This window comes from Triticum dicoccoides, chromosome 5A (genome assembly GCF_002162155.2).
Source record: "Triticum dicoccoides isolate Atlit2015 ecotype Zavitan chromosome 5A, WEW_v2.0, whole genome shotgun sequence".
Taxonomy (NCBI): domain Eukaryota; kingdom Viridiplantae; phylum Streptophyta; class Magnoliopsida; order Poales; family Poaceae; genus Triticum; species Triticum dicoccoides.
In genome coordinates this window covers 250,774,372-250,791,898 of record NC_041388.1, presented here as the reverse complement: position 1 = coordinate 250,791,898, position 17,527 = coordinate 250,774,372, and positions in this window count along the sequence as shown.

Here is a 17,527-nt window from a genome sequence, read left to right as displayed (position 1 = left end):
TGAGCAGCCACTCGTCTTCGCCTTCGGCGGCGGTGGTGGAGCAGTCCGGAAGAAGAGTCCTTCCCTTCTTGGACCCTTCGGCCTCCCTGGTCGGGGCGGCCTTCCTTTTCTTGTCTTCCCCGGCTAGAGGGGGAGCATCTTCATCTTCCTCATCGTCTTCATGGGAGGAGTGCGTCGCGGAGTTATCGGACGATGAGTCCGATACCACCTAGCGTCGGGAACTCTTTCGGGTTCCCTTGGCCTTCTTCTTGGTCTTCTCCGGCACCTTATAAGGAGCCAGAGTCAGCATCTCTGCCAGGAGAGCGTCCGCGGTGTCTTCGGGCAGGGGGGCGGACAGTCAATCTGCTCCGATGCCTCCACCCAGTCCTGTTAAAGGCATATGAGCTCAGACCCCACACATGGTTAAGCTATGGGAAATAAATATCCTACCAGATGTACATAACTTACCGGATTCGCAGGGCGCTTCGCGCTTAGCCCGCGGTCCTCGGTGAGAGAGGGAGGGACCTCGACGCCCTTGAACAGCACCCTGCAGACGTCTTTGTGCATCGTGTCAAAGAGCTAGCTTAGAGTCTGGTGCCGGGCCGGGTCAAACTCTCATAACTTGAAATCCCGTTGTTGACACGGGAGGATCCGGCGGAAGAGCATGACCTGGACTATGTTGACAAGCTTAAGTTTCTTGCTTGTCATGTTCCAGATACACTTTTGGAGTCCGTCCAGCTCCACCAATGAACCCCAAGACAGGCCCTTCTCCTTCCAGGAAGTGAGCCGCGTGGGAATTCCGGATCGAAACTCGGGGACCGCCACCCAGTTGGTGTTGTGCGGCTCGGTGATGTAAAACCACCCCGATTGCCACCCCTTTACGGTCTCCACAAAGGAGCCCTCGAGCCATGCAACGTTGGGCATTTTGCCCACCATGGATCCGCCGCATTTCGCTTGTTGGCCGCCTACAACCTTTGGCTTGATATTGAAGGTCTTCAGCCATAGGCCAAAGTGAGGCCGGATGCGGAAGAAAGCCTCGCACACGACGATGAGCGCTGAGATGATGAGGATGAAATTCGGGGCCAGATCATGAAAGTCCAGCCCGTAGTAGAACATGAGGCCGCGGACGAATGGATGGAGGGGAAACCCCAATCCGCGGACGAAGTGGGGGAGGAAAATAACCCTTTCGTGAGGTTCCGAGGTAGGGACGACCAGCCCCGCGGCTGGCAGCCGGTGCACGATGTCCGCGGCTAAGTATCCGGCTCCACGCAACTTTTTGATGTGCCCCTCCGTGACGGAGGAGGCATCCACTTGCCTCCCGCTCCGGACATGTTTGCAGAGAGTTGAGGAGGAGGATGCGGACTTGGGCGCTGGAGCTCGAGTGCGCGAGAATGGATGAGTAAGGAGGAAGAAGGCGTGGGTAGAAAAAGGTGAGATCTTATCCCTTTATAAGGGCGGACTAAACTATGCGCCCCCACTAGCCTGGTAAAACTCGCTTATCCCCCAAGCACCGTAATTGATGGTGCAGTTGGGTTACCCACGTCCGTATTGATGAGAATCCCATAATAAGGGGGAACACGATCTCTGCTTTGACAAGACGTGTCAAGAAACCGCCTCGCGTTATGTGCGGGGCTAGTTAAGCAAAAACGGTTTGAATAATTACCGGACCACGGCATGATGTCATGCTGCCAAAACATGTCAGCAGATTGGATTTGTGGAAATATTATTCTCTCTACGGTGTTATGTGGGACTTATTTTGCAGGGTCGGACACTATCCTTGTATTCAAACTCTTTTGTGGTGTATTCGGAGGAGGAACCCGCCTTGCAATGCCGAAGACAACACTGCACGTCGGACTCATCGTCATTGAAGCATGGTTCAGGGGCTACTGAGGGAGTCTTAGATTAGGGGGTCTCCGGACAGCCGAACTATATCCTTTGGCCCGACTGTTGGACTATGAAGACATAAGATTGAAGACTTCGTCCCGTGTCCGGATGGGACTCTACTTGGCGTGGAAGGCAAGCTAGGCAATACGGATATGTATATCTCCTCCTTTGTAACCGACCTTGTGTAACCCTAGCCCCCTCCGGTGTCTATATAAACCGGAGGGTTTTAGTCCGTAGGACAACATACAATCATACCATAGGCTAGCTTCTAGGGTTTAGCCTCTTCAATCTCGTGGTAGATCAACTCTTGTACTACTCATATTATAAAGAATAATCAAGCAGGATGTAGGGTTTTACCTACATCAAGAGGGCCCGAACCTGGGTAAAACATCGTGTCCCCTGCCTCCTGTTACCATCCGCCTTAGACGCACAGTTCGGGACCCCCTACCCGAGATCCGCCGGTTTTGACACCGACAGCTGCCGTGTCAGCCGAGGTGTTGAAGCAGTTCGGCGTGATGTACATTGGCTTGAAGAAGCAATAGTGCGGCCATGCCGACGCAGTCGTAACTTGTGACGCGGACAATGCCGGTTTGATGAAGTGGCCATGCGGCGATGCCTGTGTTCCCGCTCCGTGTAATCCGTGGGGCGGCGATGTTGGTGATGATTTATCCTTGGTGATTTCAAACTCTTGTTCGCTCACTGAGATGATGATCCGGAGAAGTTGAGCTCGGCTTAAAAGGTGACGATGTGTCTAGCGCAGGTCGGCAGCCGTGGAGCGGTGTTGCCGAACTGGTTTGACGCCAGCATGATAGTGAAGATTACCTCAGAGGAGGCTTAAAATTTTCTGGGCACGTGTTTAAAAACAATGCATAGTACTCTATGAGCAAATTCCTTTAAGAAGGTTGTCCCATATCACGTTCATAAAGAAATATGAATTCGGGTCCGATCCGTATTCGCGCAGGAAACAAATCTGAAAAGTGATGCACTAATCGGAAGGTTTCCGGAGTTTGGACGGTCGGATCGAGCTAAAATTTTGAGGGGTCGTAGATATGGGAATTTCATAGCCGATCAACGGTTGGATCTTCCAACGGACGTCCGAGCTAGAAACTGGACACCACGCCCTAAACTCGTCCAGATTCCCGTCCAGATTTGATAAGGCTCCGGTATATCACGGATTCCCAGAGATTCCTTCATAGGAACTCGACGAATTTTTCCAGGGTTGTTGTAGACTCAATTCCTCACAATTCCACTAAAGCAATCGTTAAAACGACACTTGAGGAGGCAGTGGCGGCGGATACGAGTTCGCTGTCCAGAAAAACAGCACGGTCGCCCGAGGGAAATGTTGACGTTGAGCCCCCGGGCTCCCTGGATGATTCCTCCATGATCTTGATAGAGATCGGAGTTGATGTTGATGAAGGCCCTTATCCGAACATGACGATCGGAGGTAGGGCATAGTCCTCGGTCCAGCCAAGGTGATCGGCCGAGCCGGTGACGAAGAAGCCGGCGTCGCAGTTGACCTGCGGGCAAGCCATTGATCCTTTTGCTGATCACACAGCGGAACTCTTAATAAAAGCACCAATGTCGGTGTCAAAACCGGCAGATCTTGGGTAGGGGGTCCCGAACTGTGCGTCTAGGATCAATGGTAACAGGAGGCGGGGGACACGATGTTTACCCAGGTTCGGGCCCTCTTGATGGAGGTAATACCCTACGTCCTACTTGATTGATATTGATGATATGAGTATTAGAAGAGTTGATATACCACGAGATCATAGAGGCTAAACCCTAGAAGCTAGCCTATGGTATGATTGTTGTATATCATCTATCGACTAGTCTGGCCTCGGTTTATATAATGCATCCGAGGCCTAGGATAACAAGAGTCCTAGCCGAATACGCCGGTGGAGAGGAGTCCTTGTCTTGATCACCAAGTCTTGTGGAATCTTCCATGTATGCGGCAGCTGTCCGAACTGGCACATGAGTATACGGCCATGGGGGTCCTCGGCCCAATCTAACTGACCGGGAGACGACATGATGAGTACCCCCTAGTCCAGGACACCGTCAAGCACCCAACAAAGAGTTACCCAAAACGTCGGTTACTGCCACAATTCGATGACGTGGCCCTTCAGCCAATACCGTCAAGATATAATCATGCTAATGAACCAGACTTACCACCACATGGGCGACACAAAGCGGCTACTTATGCCGAACACCAGCCCGCACCACCTCGCCGTCGAGGCAAAGAGGTAGCAACTCCGGGCTACACCTACGACTTACGCTATAACCTGGACAATAGAGCCGGTCAGGTCAGATCAATCTATGGATCAAGGGCGCATGCTCCAACGCGAGATGACGGCCATCAAGCCTGTCACGAGAAGCATAACCTCACCCGGGCTGAAAACCGAATACGGATGTCATCGGAACTTCGTCGTGATATTTCCCAATACAGAGGTGCCACACACCCCTTATGCTTTACCAATGAGGTAATGTAGCACCAGTTCCCAGAAGGTTTTAAACCCGTGAACATTGAAGCATACGATGGAACGACAGATCCCGCGGTATGGATTGAAGATTTTCTTCTTCATATTCACATGGCTCGCGGCGATGATCTCCACGGCATTAAATATCTCCCACTAAAACTAAAGGGACCAGCATGGCACTGGCTAAACAGCCTCCCAGAGAACTCTATTGGCAGCTGGGAAGATTTGGAGGATGCATTTCGAGATAACTTCCAAGGTACTTATGTCCGGCCATCGTACACCGATGACCTTAGTCACATAGTCCAGCAACCCGGAGAGTCAGCCCGCAAACTCTGGACTCGGTTCTCAATTAAAAAGAACCAAATCGTCAACTGTTCGGACGCTGAAGCCCTAGCAGCCTTTAAACACAGCGTCTACGATGAATGGCTCGCCCAACACCTTGGCCAAGAAAAGCTAAAGTCTATGGCAGCTCTTACCGCACTCATGACCCGCTTCTGCGTGGGAGAAGACAGACGGTTAGCTCGTAGAAGCAATAGTACCAGCGACCCCGGCACCTCTAAAGCCAGGAACGGCAACAGACGGCCGCGACATAACAAGCACAAACGTCGGAACAACAATGAAGAAACCGAAGACACAGCTGTCAACGCCGGATTCAGCAGCTCTAAACCTGGTCGGCGGAAGAAGCCATTCAAAGGAAACAGGGACGACCCATCCCATTTAGACAAAATACTCGATCGGCCTTGTCAGATTCATGGTACCCCCGACAAGCCTGCAAATCATTCCAACAGAAACTGTTGGGTCTTCAAACGGGTCGGTACGTTAAATACCAAACATAAGGGGAAAGGGCCGCCAAGCGAGGATGATGATGAGCCCCGCCCACCGAACACAGAGGGCAGAAGAAATTTTCCCCTGAGGTAAAAACAGTGAATATGATATACGTCACTCATATCCCCAAGAGGGGGCGCAAGCGTGCACTAAGGGACGTCTACGCCATAGAGCCGGTCGCCCCAAAATTAAACCCTTGGTCGGCTTGCCCAATCACCTTCGATTGTAGGGACCACCTGACCAGTATCCATCACGAAGGTTCGGTAGCCCTGGTCCTCGATCCAATCATCAATGGATTCCATCTCACTCGAGTCCTCATGGACAGCGGCAGCAGTCTTAACTTGATTTATCAAGACACTATTCGTAAAATGGGTATTGACCCGTCAAGAATCAAGCCTAGTAACACCACCTTTAAAGGAGTGATACCAGGCGTAGAGGCCTGCTACACGGGTTCATTAACATTGGAAGTAGTCTTTGGTTCACCGAATAACTTCCAGAGCGAAGACTTGATCTTCGACATTGTCCCCTTTTGCAGTGGTTATCACGCGCTGCTCGGACGAACCGCTTTCGCACGCTCCAACGCAGTCCCGCACTATGCTTACTTAAAGCTCAAGATGCCCGGACCACGCGGCGTCATAATAGTCAATGGAAATATGGAGCGCTCCCTCCGTACTGAGGAGCGTACCGCAGCCCTCGCAGTCGAGGTACAAAGCAGCCTCATCAAGCCAAACATTTCATCGTCCATCAAGCCCCCGGACACTGTTAAACGAGTCTGGTCTACTCTGCAGAATGACAGCTCGGCGCATCCAAAGCTGGACTAGCAGCTCCGCGTCCGTCGATCGCCCCATCTAACTACGGTATATGTACCGCGTGTGCATAACTACGCACTTAAAATACCTTGGGTAACAATGGAGGCACAATGTGGGCAGGGTCTATAGCGGGGTTTAACCCTATTTTGACCTCAACCCCTTCCTTTTTCTTCCTCCTATTACAAGTTTGTTAAAACCTAATCACCTGACGATCGCACAAGGGCTCTTTCACAGGCCCCTTCTATACACGCGATCATCGATTTCTCCTCTCAAAGGATTCGGCGCCAAGGCGACAGCGGCGCAGACGTGCAGCAGGGCGTCAAGGGAATCTTCAAGAATACCTTCTCTTTTTTTGGCCCTGTATATAGCTTCTCCTTGTGTACAAATTCTCGACATGTAAAATAGCCTTGATCTTTATGGTACTATCTGTAATAGCATGTTTTGACGTATCAATTAGATTATAATGGAAAACCATTTTTTCACCAACACCTGTTCGGTATTGGTTTATTTCATAAATCTGTATTCCTTCTTTGCGTCAGATTGCCATATATACTTTGGTACGGCTTAAATGCCAGGGGCTCTATTCGGTCACACATATTTTCAAAAAGTCTAAACACTTCTAGAGTATACTTCGGTGTCCCGAATATTGAATTATATGCATCAGCTCTGAATCATGTCTTTGGTCAATAGTTGGGTTGCCCGGATCCTATGATTACTACCTTACATTCCGCTCGTATGGCTAGGGTAGTAAAGGGAGAACAACTGCGATTGTGTTTCTGGTTCGTCCGGTCAAACACCTCAGTAGAGAAAGCCGAAAACTGACTGTCATGATACGACGAGAGCTGGTAGGCGATTCGGCGACTTGCTATAAATCTCTTGCAATTTCTTCTGTATTATACAAAGGACTGGCCTTTGTCCAGTCACGTGCCTAAGGCATCCCAGTACGAATAGCCGCATACACACCAGGGGCTAGTACTTAGTCCCGCCGTCAAACTCCTATGGCTAAGTGAAACTGATAAAGCTGCATAGTCTGATTGCTTGGTTCGCTACGCACACACCTCCTTTACGGACCAAGATGTTGGGTCAAGTGTGATCATGCGCTATTCCGAACACCCCCGTAGCATCTACGTGGGGGCTGAAGCCAACGACTGGCAAACTCTCAGAATTACAAAACGGCCGCACAAGAGGAAAGTAATTTCAGATAAAAGCATACATATATTACAAGCCCTGGTTCATAACACAAAGTCTGGATAAATATATTACATTCACTCAAACATGATATCCTTTGAGAATTGGCCCTCTACTTTTCGGGCACCCTCCAGGACATCGTTAAAATACCACTCCGGCTTGCGGTGGTCCTTGCCTTCGGGTGGGCCCTCGGTCGCCACGACGGTGGCCTTCATCTTCTCCCAGTGCATCTTGACACGAGCAAAGGCCATCCGCGCACCCTCTATGCACGCCGAGCGCTTTACAGCTTCAACTCGGGGCAGTGCGTCGGCGAGTCGCTTCACCAGGCCGAAGTAGCTGCTAGGAATGGGTTCGGTCGGCCAAAGTCGGACTATGACGTCCTTCATGGCCAAGCCGGACATCCTATGCAGCTTCACCAGTTGCATCATCTGGTTGTTCAATAGCGTCGGACGCTCCAGCGCCAGGAACTGTGACCAGAAGAGCTTCTTCGTTGTGTTCCCCTCCTGGGCACTCTTCGGAAGATCCGCAAAGACGTCTAGAGAACTCCACAGTCAAGTGAGCAAGGCATATCTTTGACAGCCAAATATACTCTACAAAAGAAAGGGCTTACCAGCCGTTATCTATTCGGCCTGACGGATCTCCTCCCGAGCTGCCCGGGACTTGGTTCGTGCCTCTTTGGCCTCTTGGAGGGCTTTGGCGAGATCGGCCGCTTGGGCCGCACTTTCTCCTCCAAGGCCTCGCACTTGCCGATGGCGTCCTTCAGCTCTTGCTCTACCTCGACCACCCTCTCCTCATGCTGGCGGCGGGCGACCTGTTTGGTCTTTAAATCCGCAGCCGCCTTATCAGTGGCCGCTTTGCTCGCCTTCGCCAGCTCCTTGGCTTGGGCAAGGGCGCTCTTGAGGGTCTCGACCTCGGCCGCGTTACCTGCAATCATAATCATAGAAGTGCATGAGCTTAACTCTGAATTTGCATATCACTTCAGGCATATAAGAGCTCTTTTAAACATACCTTGCGCCTCATCGAACCGCTTGTTAATGCGGTCGATCTCATCATCGGCCAACTTCAGCTTCGGATTGTGTTCAGAAACTTTAGCGGCCTAGGTGAAAGCACAAGTGCTCCCTGGGTGGTTTTGGTAATTAATGTCAACATATCTCTTATTGGACTAACACTTTTACCTAGTATGTTTCAGATAAGTTCAACAATGGAGTGGCATGGACTAGAGGATGTGTAACCCCTTCAAGATGCTAAGGACAAAGGATTGGCTCAAGCTTCAAGATCAAGACTCTACATTTTCTATTTTAGTGATCCAAGATCACCTTGAGTCTATAGGAAAAGCCAATACTATCAAGAGGGGATGAGGTGTTGCTTAATGGCTTGCTTGCTCAAAGTGCTTAGTGATATGCTCCAAAACCCTCAACTACCTTCCCACATCCACATATGACCTAAACCAAAAGTCAAACTCGGCCCCACCAATTCTACCTATCCGGCGCCACCGAGTTTCAGATGTCATAGCCACTGCCACAAACCCTAGCAAATCGATTTCACCGATAGGGATCTCGGTCTCATCGAGATGGGATTGTAATCTCTCTGTGTATGTCCATTACCAAGATCGGTCTCACCGAGTTTGAGCAATCGGTACTACCGAGATTACAATGCAAACTCTCTGGTTAGCTTATTACCAAAATCGGTCCCACCGAGTTTGTGTAATCGGTCTCACCGAGTTTGCCTGACCAACTCTCTGGTTAGCTTATTACCAAAATCGGTCCCACCGAGTTTTTGTAATCGGTCACACCGAGATTACGTTATGCCCTAACCCTAACCATATCGGTCCTACCGAGTTGCATCTCAGTCCCACCGAAAATCCTAATGGTCACTAGGTTTGCTGAATCGGTCCAACCGAGTTTAACCATTCGGTTCCACCGAGTTTGGCAAATTGTATGTAACGGTTAGATTTTGTGTGGAGGCTATATATACCCCTCCACCCACTCTTCATTTGTGGAGAGAGCCATCAGAATATACCTACACTTCCAATACACATTTTCTGAGAGAGAACCACCTACACTTGTGTTGAGGTCAAGATATTCCATTCCAACCATATTAATCTTGATCTCTAGCCTTCCCCAAGTTGCTTTCCACTCAAATCTTCTTTCCACTCAAATCCAAATCCTGTGAGAGAGAGTTGAGTGTTGGGGAGACTATCATTTGAAGCACAAGAGCAAGGAGTTCATCATCAACACACCATTTGTTACTTCTTGGAGAGTGGTGTCTCCTAGATTGGCTAGGTGTCACTTGGGAGCCTCCAACAAGATTGTGGAGTTGAACCAAGGAGTTTGTAAGGGCAAGGAGATCGCCTACTTCGTGAAGATCTACCACTAGTGAGGCAAGTCCTTCGTGGGCGACGGCCGTGATGGAATAGACAAGGTTGCTTCTTCGTGCACCCTTCATGGGTGGAGCCCTCCGTGGACTCGCGCAACCGTTACCCTCCGTGGGTTGAAGTCTCCATCAACGTGGATGTACGATAGCACCACCTATCGGAACCACGACAAAAACCTCTGTGTCTCTAATTGCATTTGAATACTCCAAACCCTTCTCTTTACATTCTTGCAAGTTTCATGCTTTACTTTCCGCTGCTCATATACTCATTGCATGCTTGCTTGATATGTATTGTGTTTGTTAAACTTGTGCTTAAAGTCCACTTAAACTTAAGAATATTAAAAACTGCAACTTTTGGCACTTAGTGTCTAATCACCCCTCCTCTAGACACCTCTTCTCGATCCTTTCAATTGGTATCAGAGCTTTGGTCTCCATTGCCTTGGTTTAAACACCATTGGAGGAAGATGGATGTGTCTACTTTGGGGAGTCTTAGACATAGAGTGCCTACTCTTGATGGAGAGTATTTTCATGAGTGGAAAAATGAAATGCTTGAGATTTTCAATGAATATCATTTGAAAAAGTACATTACTAGCCCTTGTGCACCTCATGTTGATCCTTTGCACCCTACCCTAGATGAAGATATCGACATGATTCCCAATCTTAGAACTGTTAATCTTATCACTAGAGGCTTGCCTAGAAACTTGATTGGATGTTTGCCGACTCTTAAGTGTGCCTACACCATATGGAAATTTCTGGAGGAACTCTTTCCTAATTACTCCTTGAAAGATCTAGATGAAATCCTCCATAAGTCTATTGCTTTGATTAAGATGAGTTCCAATGATCCCAAATTTGGTGACTGCTTATTTGAGCTTACTAATCTTACGAGTGCCAAAGGAGATGTTGGAATCATTAGCAATATCATTTCCAGAGCTATTAGAATTCATAAAGATAACTATAGAAATGATCATTTATCTAATGAATTGCCCTCTCTAGGAATTGATCAATCACAAGATGATGTTGAACATGAATACTCGGATGAGGATGATGATGATGATGATAGTGACTATGATCACGATGATGCGATGAGACACTTTGGTCTTATGGCAAATCTTCACGGCTACATGGCTGTAGGAAAGGAATGGGTCCTTGATAGTGGATGTACTGATCATATGACCGGAGATAAAGACATGTTCCGTGAGCTTGCTGAAAATGACGGCCCTCGAAAGTATGTCACTTTTGGTGATAATTCAAAGGGTAAGGTGGTTGGCCTTGGTAAGGTGGCCATCTCACATGATAGCTCCATACAAAATGTCATGCTTGTTGAATCTCTTGGCTACAACTTACTTTCAGTATCTAGACTTGCTGATTTCGGTTTCAATGTCCTATTTACTGAAGTAGACTGCCAAGTGTTTCGTAGAGACAATCATAAAATGGTCTTTACCGGTATACGTAGAGGAGATCTTTACATTGTTGATTTCACTAAAAAGGCTCAACCTAGAACTTGCTTAATTGCTAAATCTTCTAAAGGCTGGTTGTGGCATAGAAGACTAGGTCATGTTGGTATGCGAAATCTTGATAAGCTTATTAAAGGTGATCATATCCTTGGAATAAAAGATGTCATATTTGACAAGGATAGACTTTGTAGTGCTTGTCAAGCAGGAAAACAAGTTGGAGGAAGTCATCGCGCGAAGAACATCATGACCACAAGAAGACCACTCGAGCTACTTCACATGGATCTCTTTGGTCCAAATGCCTACAAGAGTCTCGATGGTAACTCATTTGGTCTAGTCATAGTTAATGATTTTTCAAGATTTACGTGGGTGTTCTTTCTTGATGACAAATTGCAGGTCCAAAAGATCTTCAAAAACTTCGCTAGGAAGGCCCAAAATCAGTTTGACGTGAGGATCAAGAAGGTTCGGAGCGACAATGGAACGGAGTTCAAGAACGCAAATGTGGACACCTTTCTTGACGAAGAAGGGATTTCACACGAGTTCTCGGCTACATACACACCTCAACAAAATGGAGTTGTTGAAAGGAAGAACCGGACTCTTATCGAGATGGCAAGAACGATGCTTGATGAGTACAAAACACCAAAGCACTTTTGGGCGGAAGCGGTTGAGACAGCTTGTCATGCAACAAATCGCTTGTGTCTTCACAAGCTACTCGGCAAGACGGCATACGAGCTCTTCACCGGTAACAAACCCCAAGTTGGATACTTTCGAGTATTCGGCTCAAAGTGCTACATTCTTGATAAGCATCGTCGTTCTAAATTTGCTCCTAAATCTCATGAAGGTTTCCTACTTGGTTATGGCTCAAACTCTCACACTTACCATGTCTACAACAATTTCACCCGAAAGGTTGAAGAGACGGTAGATGTGAAGTTTAATGAATCTAACGGCTCGCAAGTAGAGCAATTGTCAATTGATGTAGGAGACAAAGACCCTTCGGAAGCAATTCAAGACTTGTCCATTGGCAAGATTCGTCCAACAGAAGTGAAGGAGAGTAACTCGTCTATCCAAGTGGAAGCTTCTACCTCACGACAAGGTGAACCAAGAGTTGATACGGAAGCATCCACAAGTGGGACACGCCAAGATGAAGAAAACGAGGAAGCACACCAAGATGAACATCAACAACCTCCTTCTCCACCACGACAAGAGAACGACAATGTCAACAATAAAGAAGGCCAAGAAGAAGCACAAGAGGAAGAGGATGTTCCACCCCGACCCAAGCAAAAGCTTTCACGAGTTCGAGCAAGAATTGCTAAGGATCATCCCGTCGAGCAAATCTACAATGATATCCAAACCGGGAGAATCACTCTCTCTAAAACTCGTTTAGCTAACTTTTGTGAACATTACTCATTCATCTCTAGCATTGAACCTATGAAGGTTGAAGAAGCATTGGAGGATCCGGATTGGATAAACGCTATGCATGAAGAGCTACACAACTTTGAGAGATCAAGTGTGGACATTGGTCAAGAAGCCCGACAACAACCACAACATCATTGGTACCAAATGGGTGTTTCGCAACAAGCAAGATGAAGATGGACAAGTGGTTCGCAACAAAGCACGTCTCGTCGCCCAAGGCTACACACAAGTTGAAGGTATGGACTATGGTGAGACATATGCTCCCGTTGCTAGACTTGAGTCCATTCACATTTTACTTGCTTATGCTAATCACCATAATATCACCTTGTACCAAATGGACATTAAAAGTGCTTTTCTAAATGGCAAAATCGAAGAGGAAGTTTATGTTAAGCAACCTCCAGGCTTCGTCAATCCTAAGAAACCTAATCATATTTACAAACTTCACAAAGCCCTTTATGGTCTTAAACAAGCTCCTAGAGCATGGTATAAATGCTTGACCAAGTTCCTTATTGAAAAAGGCTTTGAAATTGGTAAAATTGATTCTAATCTTTTTACTAAAAGGGTTAATGGAGAACTATTTGTGTGCCAAATTTATGTTGATGATATCATATTTGGTTCAACTAACCCTCATTTTAGTGAGAAGTTTGGAAAGCTAATGTCAGAGAAGTTTGAGATGTCTATGATGAGTGAACCCAAATTCTTTCTTGGTTCGCATATCAAGCAAACTAAGGAAGGTACCTTTGTCTCTCAAACGAAGTACACCAAGGACTTATTCAAGAAGTTCAATATGCAAGAATGCAAAGGTATGACTACACCCATGCCTACTAGTGGACATCTTGATTTGACCAAAGATGGTGAACCGGTTGATCAAAAGGTTTACCACTCTATGATTGGTTCATTGTTATATCTATGTGCCTCTCGTCCCGATATTATGCTAAGTGTGTGCATGTGTGCACGATATCAAGCTGCTCCTAAAGAGTGTCATCTTAAGGCTATGAAAAGGATAGTGAGATACCTAATCCATACATCAGATTTTGGCATTTGGTATCCCAAGAGGTCCTCTTTTGATCTTGTTGGCTACTCCGATTCGGACTATGCCGGAGACAAGGTTGATAGAAAATCCACTTCGGGTACTTGTCAATTCCTTGGTAGATCTCTTGTGTCTTGGTCTTCCAAGAAACAAAACTCGGTATCCTTATCCACCGCGGAAGCGGAATACATTGCCGCTGGTTCATGTTGCGCTCAATTACTTTGGGTGACCCAAACTCTTAAAGATTATGGGATATATGTGAAACATGTTCCATTGCTATGTGACAATGAAAGTGCTATTAAGATTGCTCACAATCCCGTGCAACATTCTCGAACTAAGCATATTGAAGTTCGTCATCATTTCATTCGAGATCATGTTGCCAAAGGGGACATTAACCTTAAGCATGTTCGCACTGATAAGCAATTAGCGGATATATTCACTAAACCACTTGATGAGAAAGTGTTTTGCAGGTTGACAGGTGAATTGAACATCATTGATGCTTCAAATTTGGAGTAGAAACTCCATTTGATACATGCGGGGCATGAGCCTATGACTAATCCTTGATATTTCTCTTATGATGCTATTCATATGTCTTGGATATATTTGTACCTTGCATGTTATCTAACCCGTGTAGGTACTTGGTTGAATCTAAATCTATGAGATTGCAACTCACTCACATCTTGAGCAATCTCTACATCACCAAGTCTCTACACAATGGTGGTTGAAGACAAGGAAGCACGAAACCAATCAAACATATCCTTTGGCAAATTCTATGTTGAGTCTCATGATTGTCATTTTGGATACACAAGTGCTCTTCCTTGAAAAGCTAACCCATGTAGGTATATGAACTCAAACTCCAAGCGGTGCTCCCAACTCTTGATGAACTACATCAACCTTGTGCAACCCACACAAGTTCAACTACATGATCAAGATCAACACCACCACCCAAGGTATGTTATTTCATCTTAGAGAAGCTTTACTCCAAGTCATGAGCCAAAGCAACTCGACAAGATGTGAATACATCAAGATGCTTAAACGAAAAATGGTAACCCCATTTTGAGCTTAAATGATGAGTATGACCTATGATCAAGTACTCTCACTTGACTCCTAAGTCAATATACTCTAACATAGGTGACTTTGTCACTGACCATTTCTAGATGAAGTTCTCTAGTGTTTCTCCATGCTTTTGCATTTGCATATTTGTTTCCCCTTTCAAAAAAACAACTTCATCTAGAACTTTTAGTTTCTTTTCTTTCCTTTTTGTTCTGCATTTTCTGCATCCAATTCATTGCAAATCTTTCAGTAAATTCCTTGCATATCCTTGTGAGATCTTACTTGTCTAGTGAGCTGAGGTGAAAAGTGGTTTCACTCCAATGAACTCGGTCACACCGGTTTGTTCTCTTCGGCCCAACCGAAATCTTTCGGTGCAACCGAAGCACACAACTCGGAGTCACCGATTCCATCACAGGAAAACCAACTTGCCACTTATTCCTGATTTCTGTTTGCTCCAGCTCCACTCAATGATTCTTGTCCCCTACCAGCATCATATTAGACATGCTGCTTTGCTCTGTGACTCGAGGACCAACCCATTTGTATCACATGTCCAGAAGAGCCCTTCTTGGAAATTGATGTCAAAGGGGGAGAGAGAGATCACATCAAAGCTTAATCCTTCATATAGGGGGAGAAAGAGAGAATACTCAGGGGGAGAAAGTAGTATCATCAAAGACCCCAGATGCTTGGTGTTCAAGAGGAGAGATGTCACATGTCTTTAAGAGGGGAAAGACATGTTTGGTTGCTTGCTTTAGCTCAAGCTCTGTTGTTCCTTGTTTGTTACTTTGATTTTCTGTTCCCTATCTTCTCCCAATATCCCATGCAGATTCAGGGGGAGCAAGACATCTAAGGGAAGGAAATCTCTGATTTTATTGCATATCTTTACCTTTGGGGACATGTCTATATCCAATGTGGTACTTAGTACTCACTCTACGTGTCATCCCAGTCTTGGTTCTCTTGTGGTTTCTCTTGCTTGCTCTGGTCAGTAGGTGTATCTGTGTTATTTAACCTTGTTTGCGCAGGTTCATCCCATCCTAAGCCAACTCAAGACCACAAGGTAAGTATATGCATCACAGTCATGTGAACGAGAAGTTCTTGCTGATGTACATACTGTTTGCAAGAAGGACTCATGAGCATGAAGGTACATTTCTCACATTCACATCATTTGCTCTGATGCATATAGCCAAGATACATGTAACACATTGCTTACTCTGTCATGTTTACGCATTCACATGCTCCTATATTCAATATTCACATGATTGCATACATGTAGGGGGAGCCTATGCATGTTACATCTGTTTCCAAAGCTTTACTTGCTATTCTCTATACCTTTATCTAAAGCTTTGATGTATGTTGTCATCAATTACCAAAAAGGGGGAGATTGAAAGCACAAGTGCTCCCTGGGTGGTTTTGGTAATTAATGTCAACATATCTCTTGTTGGACTAACACTTTTACCTAGTATGTTTCAGATAAGTTCAACAATGGAGTGGCATGGACTAGAGGATGTGGAACCCCTTCAAGATGCTAAGGACAAAGGATTGGCTCAAGCTTCAAGATCAAGACTCTACATTTTCTATTTTAGTGATCCAAGATCACCTTGAGTCCATAGGAAAAGCCAATACTATCAAGAGGGGATGAGGTGTTGCTTAATGGCTTGCTTGCTCAAAGTGCTTAGTGATATGCTCCAAAACCCTCAACTACCTTCCCACATCCACATATGACCTAAACCAAAAGTCAAACTCGGCCCCACCAATTCTATCTATCCGATGCCATCGAGTTTCAGATGTCATAGCCATTGCCACAAACCCTAGCAAATCGGTTTCACCGATAGGGATCTCGGTCTCACCGAGAATGGATTGTAATCTCTCTGTGTATGTCCATTACCAAGATCGGTCTCACCGAGTTTGAGCAATCGGTACTATCGAGATTACGATGCAAACTCTCTGGTTAGCTTATTACCAAAATCGGTCCCACCGAGTTTGTGTAATCGATCTCACTGAGTTTGCCTGACCAACTCTCTGGTTAGCTTATTACCAAAATCGGTCCCATCGAGTTTGTGTAATCGGTCACACCGAGATTACGTTATGCCCTAACCCTAACCATATCGGTCCTACCGAGTTGCATCTCAGTCCCACGGAAAATCCTAACGGTCACTAGGTTTGCTGAATCAGTCCGACCGAGTTTAACCATTCAGTTCCACCGAGTTTGGCAAATTGTGTGTAACGGTTAGATTTTGTGTGGAGGCTATATATACCCCTCCACCCACTCTTCATTCGTGGAGAGAGCCATCAGAATATACCTACACTTCCAATACACATTTTCTGAGAGAGAACCACCTACACTTGTGTTGAGGTCAAGATATTCCATTCCAACCATATGAATCTTGATCTCTAGCCTTCCCCAAGTTGCTTTCCACTCAAATCTTCTTTCCACCAAATCCAAATCCAGTGAGAGAGAGTTGAGTGTTGGGGAGACTATCATTTGAAGCACAAGAGCAAGGAGTTCATCATCAACACACCATTTGTTACTTCTTGGAGAGTGGTGTCTCCTAGATTGGCTAGGTGTCACTTGGGAGCCTCCAACAAGATTGTGGAGTTGAACCAAGGAGTTTGTAAGGGCAAGGAGATCGCCTACTTCGTGAAGATCTACCGCTAGTGAGGCAAGTCCTTCGTGGGCGACGGCCGTGATGGAATAGACAAGGTTGCTTCTTCGTGGACCCTTCGTGGGTGGAGCCCTCTGTGGACTCGCGCAACCGTTACCCTCCGTGGGTTGAAGTCTCCATCAACATGGATGTACGATAGCACCACCTATCGGAACCATGACAAAAACCTCCGTGTCTCCAATTGCGTTTGAATACTCCAAACCCTTCTCTTTACATTCTTGCAAGTTGCATGTTTTACTTTCCGCTGCTCATATACTCATTGCATGCTTGCTTGATATGTATTCTGTTTGTTATACTTGTGCTTAAACTCCACTTAAACTTAAGAATATTAAAAACTGCAACTTTTGGCACTTAGTGTCGAATCACCCCCCCCCCCCCCTCTAGACAC